We start from the raw sequence: 23,262 nt of genomic DNA, 5'->3' as shown, positions 1-23,262 counted from the left end.
GTCAGTGGTACAAAGTCCTCTGAGGAGTCAGATACTAGCAACATCCCTCAGTGATCAGCAAAATATCATAAAAAAATCATTAAAAGCTTAGCAATGCTGGAAATGAAGACTTTTTCAGCTATTACATAGAGTTCTTTTTCTGCGTATGTTTCAACTTTTTTCTAAAATTTACATTCTGGGCTTGATTCAGTTTTTCGCACAGAGGTGGCCACTGCATCCAAGATACTCTGGGGTAACTGAGGCACCCATGTGGGAAAGGTAACCAAGGAACCCTTCTGGCGCATGAGCTGGTTTGCAGGCAGGGTACCTCTGGGATGGTGCAGGGCATCACCTTTCTCCAGCACTGCTGGGTGGGCTGTGAAGAGGCTGTGAATAAGTCTTTCAAGCACAGCAGCACAATGTGTCCTCTTGGATGCTGGCTGTGAGGTGACTTCTGACAGCAGGGAGAGAGATACTCTGAGGTCATGAAGGTCATCAGAAATTTGCCCCCAACAAGATGACAGGCACATTTGGGGAGGTCAGGAGGAGCCTTGGCAAGAGAGATGGGAGATTTGGAGCAGGGAAGAGAGGCTTAGCCAACAGATAGGAAAGATTTTGAAGAGGTCAAAGGGGTTATAGTGATGTTGCTTTGAAAACACTGACTGTGAAAACATTCATATTAAGCCCTTATATTATCTCTCACCAGTAACTCTAAGCCCTAACGTTACCCCTACATGCTACTCCTCACCCTGACAGTAATCAACTGTTACTGACCTAACTGAGTTTAGGCTATCCCTAACCTCCAACCTTAAGTCTAAGCCAAATCCCAAACCCATAATCCCCTACCCTTACTTTTGCCCTCACCCTAGCCCCTAGCCTTTATCCCTAGCATTTAAATGCTAGCCTTAATCTTAGCCCTGACCCCCAGCCCTAAACAAAACCCTAACCCACAAAGCTAGCCAACACCTCAAAGACTAACCAGACATCCTCAGCAGAACACCAACCTTTGCCCTAAACCTTTGCCTAATCCTCAGCCCTGAAAGGCGAACTCTAATCCCTGAGCTCTAATCCTCAGCCCTAACCTGAACACCTAACCCCTGAAGCCCTCTTTCCCATGCTCTAACCCCCTCATAATCATTCCCTCTCCTCACCCTTACTTAAGCTGTTTGGCCCCTTGGGCACAGGGCATGGACTGTGAGGTCCCAGAGGAGTCGCATGGCGTTGGAAGAGGAATGTGAGGTGACCTATATCTGATCAGCTTGTAGGCCACAAGGAGGAGATGGGTGGGAATGCTATGGTGTGGTCAGCTGTGCCTCAGGATCTCATGGGCCAGCAGGAGGCATATGACTGGTGAAGGTGGCTGTGAGGTCTCTTCTGTCTTTGGAGTTGATGGGCCAGCAACAGGAACATGGCTGGGAAAGGGACTGTGAGGTCACTTTTTTCTCAAGTAGCTCATAGGTCAGCCTTTGACTCATGGCTGTGATATGTGCTTTTAGGCTTATATCTGCCAGTGCCCCTGATAGGCCAGCAGAAGGCATGTGGTTGGACGATGATTGCGGGAATCCCTTTCCCTAAGTACCTGGTAGGCCCATCCAGGAAGAGGAATTGGATATGGGTTGTCATGTCCCCTCCACCAGAGCACATGACAGGACAGCAGCAGGCACATGGCTTGGTTGTGTCTTCCAGAGAAGCTGGCTTTGAAGACCATGGTGAGTTTATTTCTGTCTGGTCAATTGCTAGGCCACAGGAAGGCTAATGGGTTGGGATATCATTATGACATCAATTGTGTTTGAGAAGCTTATAGGCCAGTAGGAAGCACATGGCCATGAGGGCGAGTGTGTGGTCACTTTAGTCTCCAATCTCTTTAGGTGACTGGCCATCAGCAGACACATGGCTGGCGCATTGACTATGACATCACTTCTGCCTGAGAACCTGACAGCCAGTAGCAGGCACATTAATTGGTTGTTGGTTTGTACCTGGAGGTTCTGGTTTGTTACGTCCCCCTGAAGAAGGGCATGCACACTCTGTGAAGTATCATTTAAAACGCCATTTCATAGAGCAAACACTATAAGCAAAGAGTGAATATGGCCAACTACATACAGGGCTGCATTAGGATGACTGTGGCCACCCAGACAAGGGTGTTATCATACCCCTTGACTCAGCACTGGTGTAGCCACATCTGGGCTAGTGTGTCTACGTGTGGGGCTCCCGCGGTCTGGAGGTATAGGAAGAACTGGAGAGGGTCCAGAGGAAATGGGGACAGACTTTTTAGTAGGGCCTGTTGTGATAGGACAAGGGGGAATGGTTTTAAACTAAAAGAGGGTAGATTTAGACTAGATAGAAGGAAGAAATTTTTTACAATGAGGGTGGTGAAAGACTGGAACAGGTTGCCCAGAGAGGTGGTACATGCCCCATCCATGGAAACATTCAAGGTCAGGTTGGACGGGGCTCTGAGCAACCTGATCTAGTTGAAGATGTCCCTGCCCACAGCAGGGGGGTTAGACCAGATGACCTTTAAAAGTCCCTTCCAATCCAAACTATTTTATGATTCTATGATTCTATGAAATGTGCCAGGATGGGGTTTTGGGCCTCTGTGGAGAGGCTAAGGGATCTGGGCTTCTTCCGCCTGGTGAAGTGGAGGCTCAAGGGACTACAGTAGTAGCCTGCAACTGATTGAAGGGTGGTTTCAGAGATAACGGAGCTTTTCATGGTAGCGGGAAGAGAAGGAAACTTCAACAAAGTGTGGCTTGGAAGGTTCCGACTGGGTATGAGTAAAAAGAAATCTCACTCAAAGTGTAGTCTTGTGGTGCAAGAGGTCACCCAGAGGGAGTCTGGATCAGCCCATGGCTTTGGGTTTCAAGAAACAACCATCAAGACTAGAGACACCTCAGTGAAGGTACAGAAGTGCTAGGGTGACAGCTAGGTGGGAGAGCAAGATGGGTGTCTGCAGCCTGAAGGGAAAGAGGTACAGGTATGGGACAGTGTAGGACAACCTACAGTAGAGACGGCCAAGGGCTCTGGCAAGGCTGAAAGACCCAACAAGTCCGAGGTCTTTGTCCCCTTGGCTATGACATTTGCCTCTGCTACCGAGGCCCACCAGGCAAAACTTTGTTTGGTGGCTCTGGACTTCCTCACCCCTTCTTGGGGTAGCTGGGAGGTGTTGTACAGTTTTCCTACACTTGGCCTTGCTCACTCTCACATGTCACTGCCCCCAGGAAGAACCCTTAGCCACATGTGAGGGACAGGATCTGCCTTCACAGAGCCTGGAGGTCAGGGTTTGGCCTTTTTGTTTCATAAAAAAAAAATCAAAGATTTTCTCAGCATGAGAGCCACCTGCACAGTGCCTTGGCCTACCTGCAATCACAGCCTCTAATTATCTGCTCTAACAAGTCCATGGGGAGGCTTTCTTAGTAATAGCCCTCAGTGGGACCCATTAACACTTCAAGGTACTTAGAGTTTTGCTTCTGAATTTGACTTCTTGAGAGGTTTGTTCAATCTCCTCTTCGTATCCGAGTTTCATGGACTCAGCCCCAAATACACCATGGGGCTCATTAAGATACAGAAAGCCCTAACGAGCTGTTTATCTTCCTGTAATTTTCTTCAAGTCTTCAATACTTGAACAGCTAATTGGGGTAATTTTATAGTGTAGTTAAGGAGGAAGATTTCAAAGTGCACTTTATAATTTTTTTTTTTAATTTTAAAGTTTATATTTTATTACTTTAGTTTAGAGAAGTTTAGTTTAGAGAAGAGGTGATAGAAGGGATTCTCCAAGTGATATTGGTGCAGTGTCTCCTCAGGAAGTCTGGACAGCTAGGAAAAGCAGTCCCTTGAGGTCCCATGGTGTATGGACAACCTTGCTCCTCACCTCCCCAACCCCACCATTTCTGTCATTTGCCACCTGGGACTTACATCACTTTGCCTTATATCGGACTTCTCCACTGAAGTCTGCAGCTGGATGATACAGCTCCATTGCACAATCTCCCACCTGATTTCCTTAGAGAACTGGCTGCACACAGGGACAGAAGGCATTTTCCAAAGAAGATCAAGTTTCATAAACAATAAAACACATTCCGCAATCATATGCTAAGTACAAGATGCCTCTAATGAGTTTTCCTTTTTACAAGAGAGAATCTTATGAGAAATATTTTAGGTAGATAGATAAAAAAAAGATACATATAAACATAACTAAAGAGTTGGCTAAGGAGACAATTAGACTGTAAGCTTTATTGCGTGAAGCTCAAAGCACCAGCACAGGTGAGAGGTTTCTGAACGAACAAAGAGTAAGGTGAAGAGGAAACTGGAGAATAATGGAAAGGGCCTCTGCTGAAAAGATGAGTTTAGAAATGGTCGTTGTATCCTGGACAGGTGAAAATATATGACAGATTAGAGAAATGAAGTACACCATATAACAGGCAGAATAGTGGTAGTGAAGTTAGAGGGGAAGATGGATATTTCTTTGGAATATCCCCTTTGAAAGGTCATTGGATTGGTAAAGGTCTCTTGTGAGAGAGGACAAGCAAATGTTGCACCCATCTTTGACAGAGGCCAAAGTGCAACTACAGGAACCACAGGTTGTACAAGATCACTTTGGTGAGTAGTATGCCATCAGTTAGGGTCCTCTTGGGTGACATTTCTGGGCACCTAAAAGAGAGTAACTGTCAACATGGAATTTCCAAAGGTAAATCATTCTTCATCAACTTGGTAGTCTGCAGTTGTGCATGCGGGCATAAAAAATGGATGTCGTTTACCTCAGCTTCGGCAAAACTCTTGGCATGGTCTCCCTCAATATTCTTCTGCCCAAGTTAGAACATCACAGTCTGGAAGGGTAGACAAAAAGATAGGAAAAACACCAGTTGGACAATCAGGCTGAGAGAGAAGTGGTGAAGGGGTTATACCCTACCTGAAAGGCAGTGGGACATACTGAGGCATTGTGGGCCAGCACAGGTGACTCTTCTGGGACCTGGGCAGTTTAACAGCTGTATCCATGACCCAGAGGAGGAAACTCTTACCACGTTTGTCAATGACACAAAATTGGGAAAGCCATTCCTGTGCCTGGGGATTCCATTCAGGGGAAATCTGACAGGCAGAAGGACTGTCCTGTCAGGAACTTCATGAAGCAGAAGAAGGACAAAGGCCAGATCCTGTGCCTGGGATAGACTAACATCGAGCGTGGCAGGGGCTGTCGACTGCCTGGCCAGGGACCAGTTCTATGGAAATGGCCCTAGTGGTGCTGGGGGACAGAAGGCAAAACATGATCCGGCAGTGATCTACACAATCCAGTGTGACCTGGTAGCAAAGGCAGCCAGCAGTGTCCTGGAGTGTATGAAGAGGGACCTGACCAAAAGAGTGAGGGAAGAGATTGTCTCCCCCAGCTCATTACTCATTAGACCTCTTCTACACTACTGTGTCCATTTCTGGGCTCCCAGTTCAAGTATACTGGCTGGAATGGGGTTAACTTTCTTTGTAGTAGCCCGTATGGTGCTATGTTTTGCATTGGTGCCTAAAACAGTGTTGATAACACACCAGTGTTTTGGCTATTGCTGAAGAGTGTTTGCACAGCACCGAGGCCTTCTCTGTTTTGCACTCTGCTCCCTCCCAGTAAGTAGGCTGGGGGTGGGCAAAAAGTTGGCAGGGGGACTGGCCCGGAAAGCTGACCGCAACTGACCAAAGGGATAGTCCATACCATATGATGTCATGCTCAGCAATAAAAGCTGGGGCAGAGGAAGAAGGAGGTGGAGTTTTTTTGTATTCAAGGTTGCTGGGAGACTGGCTGGGCATCAGTCTGCTTGTGGGAGGTGGTAAGTGATTGCCTTTGCATTGCTTGTTGGTTTTTCTTTATGTTTGTTTTTGTCTTTTTTTCTTTCACCTGTTAAACTGTTTTTATCTCAACCCACAAGCTGCACAACAAGTCATGCAGCAGCATTGGTAGGGACCTGACTGGCTAAGAAGTTCCCTGAGGAGAAGGGCCTGGGCGCCAGGACAATGCCATACGAGCCCGTGGGCCTCACTTTCAAAAGGAAAGTGGGGAAACTGGAGAGGGACAGGAGGAGGTCTACCAAGGTGGAGCTAGTGGCCTAAAGCAGTGAGGAGAGTCTGAGGGAACTGAGCCTCTCTAGACTGCTGAAGTTGAGGCATGGGGCAACTTAATAAGACCTACAGCTACCTGGAGACATGACAGAGCCAAGCTCTCTTCTGCAGCGGCCACAAACTGCTTCTTGGGAGCTTTAGGCTGAGCCTTAGGAAAAATAAAATGGACTAGGAGGAGCATTGCTGTGACCTCCACCTTTGGAGCTCTTCAGGTTTCAGCTCTGCAAAGTTGCAGCCAACCTGGAGGCTGGACTAGAGACCCCCAGCAGTCTCTTCCCCACCAACCCTTCCATGAGCCCGTGCCTTGCAACGTGCCCTAAGAGAAGGGACTAAGCTGGAGGTGAGGGCCCCTACATGAGAGGAAAATTCAGGGTGGAAATGAGCTCAGGTGGTCTCTAGTCCAATGCCCAGCTCCAAGCAGAGCCAGTTCTGACATCAGACCAGGTTGCTCAGTAAATATCAGCATCCACAGAGAGAGTTTACACATGAACCAGGCATCTAAGCCACCATTACAGAAATGGAGCTGAGGCATTTGACCAGCTCCCTGAACACAGCTAGGGGTATGCCATGCCTCCTGAGATTCCTGGGAACATCCACCTTCTTGTCCAGAGGAATGGGTTCCTTATGCATGTTTCCTGGCATATCTGCAGACCATGGGGTGTTTTAGGCTATAAACAGAATTGAAACAAACTGACTTGGGTACTGTCAACTTAATTGCTAAAAGAGAGGGAGATGGAGGGATCTCAGTGTTTCCAGGTTCCTGCTGAAGACTTAAGCCTCCGAGAAAGGAGCTGAAGGTAACAGTTTTGAACTAGCATAGCCTTTAGATCATTTCACATATGATGGCTCTGCTCCCTGCTTTCAATCATTGGCACCCAGAAACCTCACCTACTTTTCCTTCCTCTCCTTCCCAAACCTGACCAAGTGTGGGAAGAAAGGAAGCGGAAAGGCCCTGCACCTCTGTGAATCAGCTGGGGTCTGGCACTTGGAGGGCCATGGTATCATTTCACTGAACACTCCATAAAGAACCAAGCTGGTAAGTGAGTCTGCAAGACCAAATAAACAAGGTCCATGGACAGACAAGGCTGTGTCTATGGCTGTGTCTGGAGACCTGTACACCTACAGCATAGATCAAGTTGGGGCTGAAACTCAGGCCTACGCTTAAATCATCTTCTGGACCGATGGACAGAGGTGTGGGTGGAGGCCCCAGGTGAGGCTGGTCAGGGACATGAAGGTCTATGGCTGCTTTCAGGGCCCTGGCACTGCCCCCATGGGATCCCACCTGCCACTGCCCTCATTAGGCCAGGTTCTCATTCCCTCATATCCAGGGTCTGTGCTCTGCCAGTCTCCTTCCCCTGTGGGATCTGGGAGAGCACAATTCCATGGTCACTACAGATAAGGCTGGCACTGGTCCCTGACCAGCTCTTCCTCTTTTGGCAGTACCCGGTCCAGGTGAGCAGAAGACTGAATGGACCGTTTGGCACCTGTGCTAAGAACATTTCCACAAACACCACAAGAAACCTCCTGGATGGTTTGCATTCTGCTGTCTCACTTGACCAGTGAATACCAAGGAGATGGAGTCCACCATAAAAGCCAGGTTCTGTGATCCACAGATTTCCTCAGGTCATTTAAATAAGACATTGTTCATTCCTCACCCTGACTGTATGATCTGTAACTCAGCCCTGGATCTGGCTGAGATGGAGTTAATTTTCTTCATAGCAGACCATATGGTGCTGTGCTTTGGATTTGTAACTAAACCAGCACTGATAACACACCCGTGTTTTGGCTATAGCTGAACAGTCCTTGCAGAGCATAAAGGCTTTCTCTTTCTCATACTCTGCCTCTGCAGCAAGTAGGCTGGAGGAACACAAGAAGTTGGCAGGGGCATAGCTGGGACAGCTGACACAAAATGACCAAAGGGATATTCCATACCTATGATGTCAGGCTCAGGGAAAAAAAAAACCTCAACCCTCAATGAAAGAAGGAAAAAGGGGAGATATTTGTGGTCATGGCATTTGTCTTCCCAAGTAACTGATACATGTGATGAAGCCCTGCTTTCCTGGAAATGGCTAAACATCTTGCCGGTGGGACGTAGTGCCTGAATTCCTCATTTTGCTTTGCTTGCATGCAGAGCTTTTGCTTCACCTATTAAACTGTCTTTGTCTTGACCCATGAGTTTTCTCTCTTTTGCACTTCTGATTATCTCCCCCATCCTGCTGGGGGTGGGGAGGGTTGGGGAGAGTGAGAAAATGACTCTGTGGGTGCTTAGCTTCTGGCTGGGTTCAAACCAAGCTGAACACCTACCACAGTGTCATCCTTTCTGGCCTCTCCTTTGACTCACTGTCATGGTCTGTTTGGATCTCTCAAATTTACAAGACGATGTACTCTGTGATTTAAACTTTATTTCACAGAGAATACAATAAACAAACACGACAAACAGTGGCTCAATCCCCTTTTAATCAGACTAGTCTATCACGTGAATTCACTCATTCACCATTCACTTATGAAACCATAAGGTTTCGTAACTTATAACCCCTAACTCTTAATATCATGCACCTATGAGCAAAAAGAAAAGAATTAGTTACCTAGCTGACTGTAAGGGTGCTCGTCCTTCCTTCTCTGTCGCAGTGCGGGCGTCCCCTGTATCACACCAGGAAGCGTGAAAGCCTCAGCAGTCCAGCTGCCGTTGGGTTCCCTTCAAAAACTTTTTGGGGTAAGCTGATGTTTTCTACCCTCCAGCTTGGAGGTTTGGTCTCTAACATTTCTGTAAGTTAGTGGATTCTGAGGAAACTGCCAGACAAAAGATAATGGCTGACAGCAATTTGCAGGTGATAATCGCTGCGTAATTGGCCGTTTAGCTCTTTCTGGCCACCCGTCCTGCCTATGTGGTGCTCTAGCTTTGACCTAATGGCATTGCTCCCAGCATACATCAGACCTTAGCATGAGCTGGGTTAGCCAAGATCTAAGCAGGAGTTGAGTGAACAGTCACACCCCCACACAGAAGTTCCCACCTGTTGCCTGCCCTATAGAGGAGCTCCATATATCTGTGCTGCCCTGTCACCACACAGGGCATCCTGCCCTCCTTGTCTTCCCTGTTGGTCTCTGCTAAAGATGCTGCATCTCTATCCACCACAAAAGCGGTGTGAGCTGTCCTTCCCCACTTCTTATTCCACTGATATCACAGCTTTGTCATGGTATACAGGGCTCCTGCTGTCTGTGCCCCAAGGCTGTGGGCTTTGGTGCCCATTTGGGCTGCAGCACCTCAGATGTGGCATCAGGACCAAGGGTAGATTTGTCACGTGGAAAGCTGGTACCAAGAGATTGGACCCCTTGTGTGGAAAAGCTTTGCTTCACAGCAGAGGCATGCTGGAGTGGACGGCAGGTGGCAATATAATGATGAATGAGGTTCCCACCAAAAGAGCAAAAGCTGCAGTCCCCAAGGCCAGGGAGAAACAAGCCTGGGCTGTGCAGCCCTGGCAGGAGAGGGGTTTGCTGTCCCCCGTGACTCTGCAGCACCATGGGGACTGTGACAGAGGTGAAGCCGATCTCCAAGAAGGACATGTGGCTGCTGCTGAGAAAGTCCCTGGGGAGGACAGCCTATGTTCCAATTATACTGTGGACATCATGCTGGGGGCTGACTGGCTAGACAGCAGCTCTGCAGAGAAGAAACTTGGGGTCCCAGAGGACAACAAGCTGAGCATGAGCCATCAATGCACCCCCACAGCAAAGGCTAACAACCTCCTGGGCTGCATTAGGAAAAGCATTACTGACATATTGAGGGAGGTGACCCTGGCCTTCTCCTCAGCACTGGTGAGGCCATATCTGGAGTGCTGTGTCCAGTGCTGGGCTCCCCAGTACAAGAAAGTTATTTGACCTACTAAAGCAAGTCCATCAAAGGACCACAAAGATGGTTTAAGGGACTGTAACATCTTTCATAGGAGGAAAGGCTGAGAGATCTGGGACTGTTCAGTCTGGAGAAGAAAAGGCTAATAGGAGGGGTTATTTATGTGTATAAATACCTGGGAGGGCATGAAGACGAGGGAGCCAAAGTCTTCTCAGTAGTTTCCAGTGACAAGACAAGGGGGGATGGACACCGCTAAAAATACATTAAATTCCATCTGAACCCAAGAAAACACCTTTTGAATGTGAGAGTGGTCAAACACTGGAACAGGTTGCCCAGAGAGGTGGTGGAGTCTCCATCCATGGAGATATTCCAAACCCGCTTAGACAAGAACCTGAGCAATTTGTTGTCACTGACCCTGCCTGGGGGGATGACTAGATGATCTCCGGAGGTCCCTTCCAACCTCAATGATTCTGTGATTCTTTGAGTTTAAAGGAGAAAAGGAAGACTGAAAGAAATGAACAACACATAACCCTGAACACAAATACCGTAGGACCCACGCTGGACCAGAGGAAATTGTGAAAAGGATGGAACGGCAGGGATGTTACATACTGACCGTAATCCCCCGTTCACCATCCCCACTACTCCTCTTCAGGTTGGGGTGGGAAGAAGAGTTAGGAATGATGGAATAATTTGAGCCTGGGAAAAAGGAGTGGTGTGGGGGAATGGTCTTTAATATGTCTGTCATAGTTTCTAACTATCCAAATCTTTCTTAATTGGCAATAAATTAAATTGATCTTCCCCAAGTCAACTCTTCTTTGCCCATGATAGCAATTGGTAAGTGAACTCCCTTTCTTTATCAGAAGCTTATGAGCTTTTTTGTCTTATTTGCTCCCCTTGTCCCTTTGAGTACGGAGAGTGGGTGAGCAGCCAGGTGGGTGTCTGGCTGCTGACCAAAGTTAACCCACTACAGGACAGCATCAGGACTGCTTTATCAAGTAGGGGGCTCCCCAGCACAAAAAAGATCCAGACCAACTGGAGCGAGTCCTGCAGAGGCCAGGAGGATGATTGGGGCCTGGAGCATGTTATGTACAAGGAGAGGCCGAGAGACCTGGCTTTTTGTGAAATGCCTCGGAGCCAACGACTGGAGCAAGGACCCAGGCCAGTTGGTGGGATCTCAGTCAATGGAGCTTTTCAAAATTTGTAGAGACAAGGCCATGAGCACCCGCTCTAGCTGGAGCTGTCTGAGAACAGGCTTGGCTGAGAGATCAGCTGTGGGACTTGGCGTGGAATGAGTGTCAGTAGGAAACCAGTTTCCTTTTTATTAATAATGATGGTTGAGTGGGGTATCACTGAGCCCCGAAGGAGGACAGAGGTGACCATGCAGCAAAGGTCACTTCCTCAGGGCTAGGATGTATGGCCAGAGATGGAAATGATGGAAATGACCAGTGTGTGGGACTGGTTTGGTACAATTTCCCCAGGGCAGCTTCCCTGGACTGTCGAGGTCCCCAGCGGGGACCCCTACGGTGCCTTGCTTCCTTCACCATGTCACTGTGAGCACCCTGCTGTGTGCCCCCACCCTGCACACTCACACAGCTTAGCTCTACACCGGTATTTTTCTCTCCTGAGCACATTCCAGCCCAGCCCAACCTCTCCCCAGCTCTTCCCACCTCCCCTAGCCCCATGGCAGTGCTGACTGCAGAGTGCTGCAGTGCTCTGGGCACTTAACACTTCACCTTTGGGTGATTCTTACTTGGACACTCCCTCACTCTCTCTTCCCACCCTAGGCACACACTGTCCATGGAGATCCCCCAGGCTCTCCAGGTGGCTCCAGATTCCTCTCCTGAAGGACATCGCCTGCCATGTCCCATGTGGGAGAGACCTGGGTATGTACTTCAGTGAGCATTCACCATCTCCATTGTCACTAGACACCAGTAGGTGAATGTTAAATCCAACCTCCATCTCTAAGAGGTCACAACATGACAATGAGCTTTTTGTCCCTGAACCCAGAAAGCAAAGGGCCCTTTTGGTGTGCAATTCCTTGGATCTGTTCCTGACGCCAAGTTATGAAGAGAAGCCCAGCCATCAAGCAGTGCACGGGGGAGATCCCTTTTTATTACTGAGACGCTAGGAGGGAGTCAGCTCTGACTCAGTGTTAGACACATTTCTATATGGGCTCCAGGTGAGATAGAGTAGGTTCACGCTTCAGATGAAGTGAAGGAAATCCAAATATTTGTCTAGGAACATAAAACCCACAAATAACATTATCAATAATGACAATTAAAAACAAAACAAAAACAAAGAAAAAGCAACCAAAAAAACCCCAAAAGCATGGGCCTGGTATGTGATACTTTGGGAGTCATTTGTGAAGAGAGATTGGAAGTTTATCAGTATTGAAAAACATCCATGCAATCGCTTTCTTAATGACATTCTTGAGCTCCTTGTTCCTCATGCTGTAGATGAGGGGGTTCACTGCTGGAGGCACCACTGAGTACGGAACTGCAACCACCAGATCCAGGGATGAGGAGGAGATGGAAGGGGGCTTCAGGTAGGCAAATATTGCAGTGCTGGAAAAGAGGGAGACCACGGCCAGGTGAGAAAAGCATATGGAAAAGGCTTTGTGCCGTCCCTGCTCAGAGGGGATCCTCAGCAAGGCCCTGGAGATCTGCACTTAGGACACCACAATCAAAACAAAACACTCCAAATCAAAAAGACACTAACGACAATAACCCCAATTTCCCTGAGGCAGGAGTCTGAGCAGGAGAGCCTGAGGATCAGGGGGATTTCACAGAAGAACTGGTCCACAGCATTGCCTCGGCAGAGTGGTAGTGAAAATGTATTGGCAGTGTGCAGCACAGCATTGAGAAACCCACTGTTCCAGGCAGCTTCTGCCATGCTGACACAAGCTCTGCTGTCTCATAGGGCAGGGGTTGACAGATGGCCATGTAGCAGTTGTAGTCCATGACTGTGAGAAGGCAGTGCTCCCCTACAATCAAGAAGAGAAAGAAAAAGATCTGTGCAGCACATCCTGAGTAGGAAATTGGCCGTGGACTTTGGGAGAGTGGTGGAGATGAAACCCATGTCCAGGAGAGAAAGGCTGATGAGGAAGAAGTACATGGGGGTGTGCAGATGGTGGTCGCAGGCTACAGCAGTGATGATGAGGACATTTCCCAGGAGGGCAGCCAGGTAGATGCCCAGGAAGAGCCAGAAGTGCAAGAGCTGCAGCTCCTGCATTTCTGCGAATGCCAGGAGAAGGAACTCAGTGATGGAGCTGCCGTTGGACATGGGCATGGAGGTCTGTCCAAGAAGGAAAAGAGACAGACAAGTCAGGACAGGGTCTCTGAGCAAAACCCTCTCCATTTCTCATACACACCCTGCACACACATTGAGTCTCTCCTTCTCAGGATAAGGCATTTTCATCTCCCTGCCTTGAGCTCTGCTCTGTGTTGGGTGAGTGCCCTAACTCCTAGGAGTCAGCCCTGCTTTACAGAAGTGGACACCTGGAGGCTGCAAACAGCCCCATGGCTTGGGGATGGTTCCTGCGGATAGACGCCCTGAACTGAGAGAAGAGGATTTGTAGCAATGACCATGTGGGAATACTCTCCAAGCCCCATAGTGAGAAATGACATTGGCACCTGTGGCCATCTGCCCCTGAGAGGCAAGATCCCTGTGAGGGATTCATCTCCTTCACCTTCATCCTTTTGCACAGCCAAGAGTCAGTAACCACGCAGAAAGACTCTGTTCTCACCTCAGTCTGTCACCTGTACTGCATCTCCAGGCATAATAATATGAGTGAGGGGGGTGGAGGGTGAGGAAACAGCACTATCATTATGAACACCTCCCCTAGGTGGAGCGCACCCATCACGCAGAAAGGCTGCTCAGTATCTTCATACCCCATTGTTCAGAAGATGGGCTGCAACAAAGAGTCAGTAATTGCATACTGATACAATTACATAGGTTTTAGATGTTCCCATCGCACCGGGAGCATGTTTTTTGAAGGGGTAAAAATCCTTGGCTTTTACGTTGCTCTCAGAATAAACACTGGTGAATACACTAGTGAGTCCTCAGAGACTGAAGGACTCCCTGCACCTCTCCCTGCAGTCTGGAGAGATGACCTGTCTGGACTTTTGAGAGGGTGAGAGGTTGTGGTTTCCAATGCAGATCTCTAAGCTCTTTTCTCTTTCTTGCCCCTCACATGCAGAGGGTGATGGAGAGAGGGTGGCACACCTCCTGGTACCAATGACTAGACTGTGGAGGCTCTGTGATGTGGGTGCTGATAGCTGAGGGAGGTCTCAGCACTCACATTCCTGCAAGGAGCCATGGCACTTCTTCAGGCTCCCTGCATACAGTTGCCTGGCAGCATCTCCCTGGCCTTTGCACCTCTACATCATATCTTTGCAACATTCAGATACAAATAAATATCACAAGGGAGCGCTGTGGCCTTCTGGAGGGTAGCTGTCCCCTGGGCTGGATACCCCAGGGAGAATCATCTCATTCCCCACCGTCACACAGTGCATGCTCGGAGCCTCACAGGCTAGAAGGGGACTTGGACACCTTGCTCCCACACCGACCCCTGCATGGCAGGACCCTCAGGGCTGGTGTCTGAAACACCTTTGAAGAACAACTATCACACAAGGACAGGTATGGTTGGGTGGGGAAACACGTAGCAATACCGTGATCCTTCTTCCTAAGGGAGGAAAGGGAAGAGACAAAGCCAGGTACTCAGGAACGTGTTCACCTTACCCAGCTGTGCACATCACCTCCTAGGTGGCGACCACACAGGGAGATTACACTCAGCCCCTTTGTTGGGCTGCAGGAAATGGGCACGTGGCAGGAGAAAAGCACATCTCCAATACTGGGGTCTAGCTGCCAAGGAAGTGACTCCTGCCCTAGATCCCATGGTCGTGAGGGTAAAGAGCTTTTCAGGGTGGGAGAGGAGAGACAAGGGGGGCTTGCTCAAGGGAAAGGCATCTGCATTAGGGAGGACAAAGTGGTGCTCTCACCTGCCCCAGCATACCATTGCTCTTAGCAGGTCCCTCTCACTCTGACCACATCTCTGCTGCCCGGAGTCGTACCTGGGAGCTGTTTCTCCACCCCCACGTCTCTTTCCTGCCAGTGCTCACAGACCCCATCCCACACACCAGACACTCAGCTCTGCTCTGCAGACACCTCCTGGTTGAATGGCACTGTCCCAGGGCATCTCTGTGGTTGCAGCACCTCAGGAACTGGTCAGACCCACCCTTGACAGACTGGAAATGTGAAGTTGGAGCTGTCTGCAGCCTCCGTCTCCTTTACAAACAACAAAAAAGTATTTCTCTTTTTCCCCTGCAGCAATTAGGAAACTGAAAGCACAGCCTCTGGAAGGCTCCTGCCCACTAGTGTAGTCTGCCTTCTCCATCATCTTGAAAGATCCTCTCAGGACACGGGTGAACTGGAGCTGGGAGCAGCCCTCACCCATGCAGCATCCTGTAGACAGGAAAATGAACCTGCTCTGGTGGGGCGGGACGTGGCTCCTGATTCCAATGAGGAGACCAAGGACTTCACAATGTGGGTGCCAACACCTGAAGAAAGTCTCAACCCTTTGGGCTAGCCAAGGACAAGCAGGGTTCATATCAGCTGCATACATATGAAGCTTCCCAGCAGGTTCTTCACAGCCTTAGCGTCTCTACAGCTTCTCAAAATGGTTCTTGGATATCTCAAAGATCCTGTGAGAGAGATTCTATGTTCCCTTCTGGTCAGCAGCATCATGCCTATAAGGACACCTTAGGGAGATAGTGAAGTGCCCTAAAGATCAGGACTGGTGAAGGGAGAGCCAAGTCATTTCCCAGACCCACTGACTGCGCTGCCCAGAACCCCACACATTTGGAGGGGTCTTGGGCACCTCTGCAGGACCCTCAGGCTCAGTGTCGGAACTTCAGCTAACCCCACGCCCCCACCCCCACACACTGACATACCCGAGAGCCTCAGAGTAAGAGCAACACGATGAGGTGGACTGAAAAGGAAAAATACCATGATTGTATTGCCAGGCGAGGGTAGAGGTGAGACAGACAGGCAAACAGAAAAGATTTCAGCTTGACCAGCTGTGCACACCACCTCCCAGGCAGCAACATCGCAGAGCGGTTGCTCTCAGCCCTTTGCTGGGCAGCGGGAAATGGGCACGTGGCAGGAGAAACACACATTTCTCCTTCTGGGGGTCTGGCTGCCCAGGAGGTAGCTCATGCCCAGGATCTTGCAGACGTGAGGGCCGAGGGCTGTACTGGGTGGGAGAGGACAAATGAGGGGGATTGCTCGGGGAAGGGAATTCCCTGTACTGCAGGGAATGGCCAGGAGGTGTCCATATCTCCACTGCAACAGGGTTTCCCTTAGCAGTTTCACCCCTTCCTGCTCATGTCTCTGCTGCCTGGAGCTCTTCCCGCCAGTAACTGTTTCTCTGTCCCCATGTCTCCTCCATGCCAGGACTCACAAACCCCATCCCAGCCCCTGTGTGACCAGCTCTGCTCTGCAGAAACCCCTCAGCAGCAGGGCACTGCCCAGAGGCACATCGGCACTTGACAAATCTGCAGGGCATGTGGAAACAGCCTTGGTGAAGCTTGAAAGGTGAGGTTGGTTTGTCTATATGTGAGGGAGGGGAGAGGGACTTGATGAGGTTCCCTGCAGACCTATAGATCTCTCACAGAGATGGTTTAGGAGTCTCAGTCCGCTCCATTTTCACTTCCCCTTTCCCACTCAAACAGCAGAAAACTGAAAACAGAGGTTTAGAAAGGCAGGTTTTTTATCAAGTAGCAACTTCATTGACCTTCCTTTAGGAAAGTGTCCTCTGGAAACATAAGCTGGGTGAGCTGGAGCAAGGATCTCACAGTGCAGAAGGATGAGTCCCAGAGTCTTGTTCCGAACATGACAGATCCATCACCATTCCCTCCTGTCCAAACACCATAAAAATGAAAGCTCAGACTCAGGAATGCACAGACTGAGACAGGCAGCCCAAGTCTTGACTTTCCTCTTGAGAAGTCCCCTCAGAAATGTCCTGGGAGTGATCTGGAGCTGTGAGCAGCCCTGACCCACGCAGCACGCTCTTGGCAGCAAAAAGACCCTGCCCTGCCCTGCTCTGTTCTGCCAGGGGTTGCTCCTTCCACTCAACTCCTCCCCACAGCGCCATGGAGAGCTCCCCAGGGAGGCTGAGTGCTGACCCTGGCTGGCAGCAGAGTCCCTGTCCTGGCACACAGCCCCATGGGTGCACAACCAGCTTCAAAACCCTGCAGCCATCCCCAGGAGAAGGCAGCCGTCATGCCCTGTCCCTCTGACGGTACAGCAGGGAAGCCCTGCTATGGAGCATGTCATCCTTCTCCACACCAGAAGTCGGGAGAGCAATTCTGAAAGGTCCTATAAGTTGTGACATTTACCAACATTGGAAGACCCCTCTGGTACATTCATCTGCTTTGCCCTACGCCCAGAGACTTACCATGTAGAGGGCTGTGAAGATTTCTCCTGCAGTGAGCTCTCAACATCCTCTCATCCCAGACTGCCTTTAACCTCTCCCTACCTCAGGGACTACAAACTCAAAATGAAATTACTAAATTCACTCAACTGAACACATCGCCCCAGCTTGGAAAAATTAGATCCTTGCCTGTCACCTTCCTGGTGTCCTGCCTAATATGGGACAAAAAAAGTGGTTCTCATGCTCAACTCTTTTTCTAATAGGAGTAATGACACTGCTAGAAAGAAGCGTCTCTCCCCAGATGAGGGAGGGAACATCAGTGATTCCTTCAGCCTGTTTCCCAGCAGGTTCCCCTGGAGCTCAGAGGGAGCAGAGAAAGTGCTGCCTTGGGCTGGTCCTCTGCTGCTGAGCTGAGTTGGGCTCCTGGGATGGAGAGAGCTCATGGCAAACGGACAGCACTGCAGAGAGACAGCTCTGCCCAGGAGCAGCTCCTCTGCAAAGCGCAGCAGGGCTAAGGGCACTGCAGGTGCGTAGGGAAAAGGAGCAAGGTAGAGAGACGTTAAAGGCAGTTGGGAGTGGGAGGATGCTCAGAGCTCACTGCAAGACAAGTCTTCACAGTGCTTAACGGGGTATGTCTGGGTGCAGAGCAAGGCAGCTGCAGTTCTTGGAGGGATCTCCTAAAATTGGAACATCCCACAGCTGCAAGTACAAATCTCACCGTTTCTCTAGTGCAGAGGAGGAGGATGTGCTCCAGAGCAGGGATTCCTCACTGCACTGTCAGAGGGACAGGACATGGTGGCTGCCTACTCCCGGGAATGGCTGCAGAGGTGTGAATGCGGGTGTGCAGCCAGGGGTGCCCAGGGCTGTCCTTCAGAGCAGGGTCCCTGCTGCCCAGGGGGCTGTTTGCTGGGGCAGGGACTCTGCCACCTGTAGGGTCAGCACTCAGCCTGCCCAGGGAGCTCCCCACAGTGCTGTGGGGAGAAGCTGTGGGTGGAAGGAGCGACCCCCAGCAGGGCAGGATCTCTCTGCTATCAAGAGGGTGCTGAGTGGGTCAGGGCTGCTCACAGCTCCAGATCATCCCAGGACATTTCCAAGGGCACTTTTCAAGAAGAACATCACGGCAGAGTCTACCTGGAAGGAAAGGTGCTTTGCAGGATCTGTACTTCCAGTTTCCTGCTGTGTTTGTGGGGGAAATGGTAATGGACCTGTCAGGTTTGGACAAGAGACTGAGACTTCTCCAGCATTACAGCATTAATCAATAGCTCTTCAAGGAACCTGATAAAGTCCTTTCATGCACCTCAGCCTGCAGAAAGCACCATCACCACCTTCGTGGTCTCTTCAGGGTTTAGCTGACCTGATCCTTAGGAGTTGCCAATACAGAAATACCCTTGGGCAGTACCCTGCGGCCGGGAGTTTTCATCAGGGCAGAGCTGATCATACAGAGGGTGGAATGGGGTCTGTGAGCAGTGACAAGGAGGAGATGTGCGGACAGAGAAACAGCTCCTGGCAGGGACAGCTCCAGGCAGCAGAGACATGGGGAGGGATTGAGACTGAACTGCCACCAGAAATGCCGCGGCAGGGGAATCTGGGCTCTTCCCTGCCATCCCTTGCACTGCAGATGCCTTCCCCTGGGAAAAACGCTGGTCTCCTCTCCTAACCAGCTGAGCTTCTGCCATCAAGACTGTGGAGTCTTGGGCTGAGTTGCCTCCTCAGCAGCTGAACTCCAAAAAGGAGAAACTCCCAAGTGCTTTCTGTGTGTCGCTGTCCTCCTTCAGCAGGAGCCTTAGGGCATTTTTCCACCTTTCTGTCCTGTCCATGCTGACCTTGTTTTTACCCTCGGACTCTCCGGGGACATAGGGGGTTCAGGTGCAGCTCACACACCAACACTGCAGCTGTGTCCATGGGAGCAAAGCCCCTCGGCCCAGCTTAACCTGTGGGGCTCTGGACAATGCAGTCTGTGGTGCTGGCGAGCAAGCTAGCTCTGCTCAGGTCACTGCAGTTTTAGCATGTCCAGGAGATTCCCTGGGGTTCTCCTGCTGGAGGACTCTGAGCAACCCTTCTTCATTAAAAGTGGATTACAGATGACGAAAATGGTGAATTTCAGAAGCTGTCATGCCCATTCCCAGGTGCTAACTGCTGAAGAGCAGGGCTGACTCCTCAGGAACCAATGGGCAGAGCCCTGCTCCTCACGACATACATGGCCAGCGCAAAAAAAAGCCCAAGCCAGGGAGATGAATGAAGGTCTTGAAAGGAAGGAACAAAGCCAATGTGTCTTTGAGGGGGAGTGGAGGGGAGGAATCGGGGACTTGGAACGGAAAGAGATCCTCTGATCACCCCTGTGTGTATGAGGAACGCATGAGGCCAGCTCAGATGCACAGACCTCACAGCCCCCTGACATTTCTCGGTGTGACTCCAGGAGCAAACCCATCATCCCAGTCAGATTTATCTCACCTGCCTTGGACAGGTTGCTATCTGCTATGTGAGGAAACTGTCTGCTAGGTCACCCTCCTGTGTCTTTCTGGGTGATTCTATGTAACACCTAGAAAAATATTAATCTCAGTCGCAAATCAAATTCACGATATTGAATTTGATAAAAATCAAATATAAAAATGATTTTAAAAAAGTCATCAACATGTGACTCCAAGGCCATTTTAATCTCCAGGCTGAACTAGATGAACAAATGGACAGTTCCATTGGAGAAAATCATCTTGCTGGAAATTATCTCCTCTGGAAGGAGTTATCTGTGCTGTTGGCTTTAAAGTGGTGTAAGGCTACCCTGGTCAGATTCAGTCATCCATTTTTCAGACAAACAGCATAGTCACATGACACAGTCCTTTTTTACTTTCCCATGCACACTTCTCAAACATGAGATTTCTCTCCATGCTCTTTCTGAATGTGAACCCAAGTGAAGAAATCATGAACAGTCTTTTTCTTTCTGCAGATGAAAAATATTTGTCTGTGCATGATATATCCTTGTATTCCTAATATTTGAGCTATACAACACTTCAGGTATTTTTATTCTGCTTCCACAGCTTAAAAGCACAAATAACCCCTTCCAGTAGAGAGTATCTCCAAGGACAAGATTTTCTCCAATGGAAGTGTCCATTTGTTTCAGAAAAGTATGGAGGGATGAGTCTAAGAAATCTGAGTTTTAGATAAAGACATCCTCCAGTGGCTACAAAGGAAACAGAAATTACTCCATTGCATCTATACATTGCATATGTTCAAACCAAATCCTACCCAACATTTTACTAATCACAGAGTCATTCTCTGTTCTTTGGTCTTTGAACTTACCTGCTTCATCATGCTAGCCCCATGCTGGAGCTCATTCTCACACCTAGCTCCAATCCACTAAGTAGTGGTTCATGTTGGGGTTTGAAGTATGAGAAAGACACCATACTTGACAGAGGATGAAACAGCCCCAAGAGGCTGGATCATGACTGAATTCCGTGATGGTAGCTAAGGAAAGATTACACTGAGCTCATGAGAGTGGCTTATGAAAATAGGTGATGGCTCATATTCACTGGGTCACCAAGCAGATGTGATTCTGGGATCACTGGGTCCTGAATTTCTGAAGGCTAACTACACATACTAGAGTCATACACATAGCTGGACTAATACTGACAAAGCCAGTCATAGTGAGACCTACACAAATGCTGCCATACCATCATGCCCACATGCCCCAGGGAAGAATAACTCCTATTTGATTAATAAGTCACTTCTTTCCTTTTTCACTCTCCTGCTAGGTTTTAGAGACGTTGTTTCCCAATCTCTCAGAAACTAGCAGTCAAAAGAAGACCAGAAAAGTGCTTTGGGAGTGGAATGCGTCATCTCTCCTATGTTGATATTCTGGGACTCAATTATCTTTTCATGAAGGTACAAGTCTAAAAAGCCCAGGCAAATGATGATGTAGAATTTTGTAGTTCTTAATGGAGTGCTTTTAAAGTGACATTAAACATGATGCTTAGCTGGAAGTGTAGCTATCAGTACTAAGGTTATGTTATGTGATTTTCATGTGCAGATAGAGAGGAAGCCAAAAAATCCTAAATACAATTGAGAAGGGATATCTTTTACTGCTTTTTCCTGAAAGATGATTTTTTCCTCTGTCTCTTGCAACAGAGTCTAGAGATCATACTCAAAAGAAGGAACATATCTGAAATCCTCCAATACCACAAGAAGCTGATGCTCAGTGTTTGCTTTCCCTTTGCCCTGGGTAATGACATAGCTCTTGATGAGTAGTTCTTCTCTGTTTTCTTCAACATTTTTGTAGGGTTTCAGTGGAAACACAGGAGGAGCCCTGATACTTCATGTGCAAGCTTCTAAAAAAAATATCTGATGGTTATTATTCAATCCATCCATTTAGAAGCACAGTTTGAATAGGGTGAATTATCCTAGGAATTGCCTAGCACTCAGCTCACTAGAGAATCAAAACTAAAAGCCTAGCTGAGATTTTGGGTCATTCTGTGTTTGGGGGATTGCACGGTGCTGGTTCAGATTGGGTCTGGTCTCAGCACCACACGTGCCACCCTTGTGATGCAGACACAACTAATGTTTGTGATTAATTTCCAGGTCACAGAGTCTGACATACGGGGATGATCACATCACAGCTTGGGAGAGGGTTCTCCTTATGGCGTGATCCCCAGCCTGCATGTCCCATAACCTGCCGTGTTGTGTATTAGGGGACTGAAGGTCTGCCTGGAGTTTTTTAGACTCAGACTTAGTGCTGTCAGAGCCCCTTCAAATCTGAAACACGGCAAGGGGAGGTTTGGATTTTTTTTTTTCCCCTGCCTTAAAATATGTATTTTGTGAACTTTTGCAGCTATTTCTAAAAAAATTGGTTGAGGAATTAGACTTGCTCCAACTCAGGACCTGGAAGCGTTGCATGTTCTTCATATCAAAATCTTCACCTGTTTCTAGACAACTCTACTTCAGGCTGTGAATTAATTAAGGATGACATAGCCTTGTGCTCGTTTCAGTCTCCTGCAAACTCAAGATGGGATTCATCTCGATTAACCTTATTCATTGAATTACAGAATCATAGAATTATTTAGGTTGGAAAAGACCTTTAAGATCATCGAATCCAACCGTTAACCTAACATTGCCAAGTCTACTACTAAACCATGTCTCTCAGTGCCACATCTACATGTCTTTTAAATACCTCCAGGGATGGTGACTCAACCACTTCCCTGGGCAGCCTGTTCCAAGGCTTGACCACTCTTTCGGTGAAAAAATTTTTCCTAATATCCAATCTAAACCTCCCCTGGTGCAACTTGAGGCTGTTTCCTCTCATCCTATCACTTGTTACCTGGGAAAGGAAACCGACACCCACCTCGCTACAACCTCCTGTCAGGTAGTTATAGAGAGTGATAAGGTCTCCCCTCAGCCTCCTTTTCTGCAGACTAAACAACCCCAGTTCCCTCAGCTGCTCCTCATAGGACTTGTTCTCTAGATCCTTCACCAGCTTTGTTGCCCTTCTTTGGACACACTCCAGCACCTCAATGTCTTTCTTACAGTGAGGGGCCCAAAACTGAACACGGTGTTTGAGGTGCGGCCTCATCAATGTCAAGGGGGACAATCACTTCCCTAGTCCTGCTGGCCACACTATTTCTGATACAGGCCAGGATGCTAGTGGCCTTCTTGGCCATCTGGGCACACTGCCAGCTCATATTCAGCCAGCTGTTGACCAACACCCCCAGGTCCTTTTCCTCCGGGCAGCTTTCCAGCCACTCCTCCCCAAGCCTGTAGCGTTGCATGGGGTTGTTATCACCCAAGTGCAGGACCCAGCACTTAGTCTTGTTGAATCTCATACAATTGGCCTCGGCTCATCAATCCAGCCTGTCCAGGTCCCTCTGCAGAGCCTTTCTACCCTCAAGCAGATCAACACTCGCGCCCAACTTAGTGTCATCTGCAAACTTACTGA

At 48.9% G+C, this 23,262-nt stretch overlaps 1 protein-coding gene and 1 pseudogene across 1 annotated transcript in view; both read right to left on the bottom strand.

The window, feature by feature from the left end:
• The window catches only part of LOC142076355 (uncharacterized), an 801,642-nt gene that overhangs the window by 404,285 nt on the left and 374,095 nt on the right, over positions 1 to 23,262 (bottom strand). The window lies entirely within an intron of this gene.
• Positions 11,993 to 13,192, bottom strand: LOC142076348 (olfactory receptor 14A16-like; annotated as a pseudogene).

The sequence above is a fragment of the Calonectris borealis genome, unplaced genomic scaffold (assembly GCF_964195595.1).
Source record: "Calonectris borealis unplaced genomic scaffold, bCalBor7.hap1.2 HAP1_SCAFFOLD_44, whole genome shotgun sequence".
Lineage (NCBI taxonomy): Eukaryota > Metazoa > Chordata > Aves > Procellariiformes > Procellariidae > Calonectris > Calonectris borealis.
Note: the sequence above shows the minus strand (reverse complement) of the source record. Positions and strands in the feature narration are given on the sequence as shown.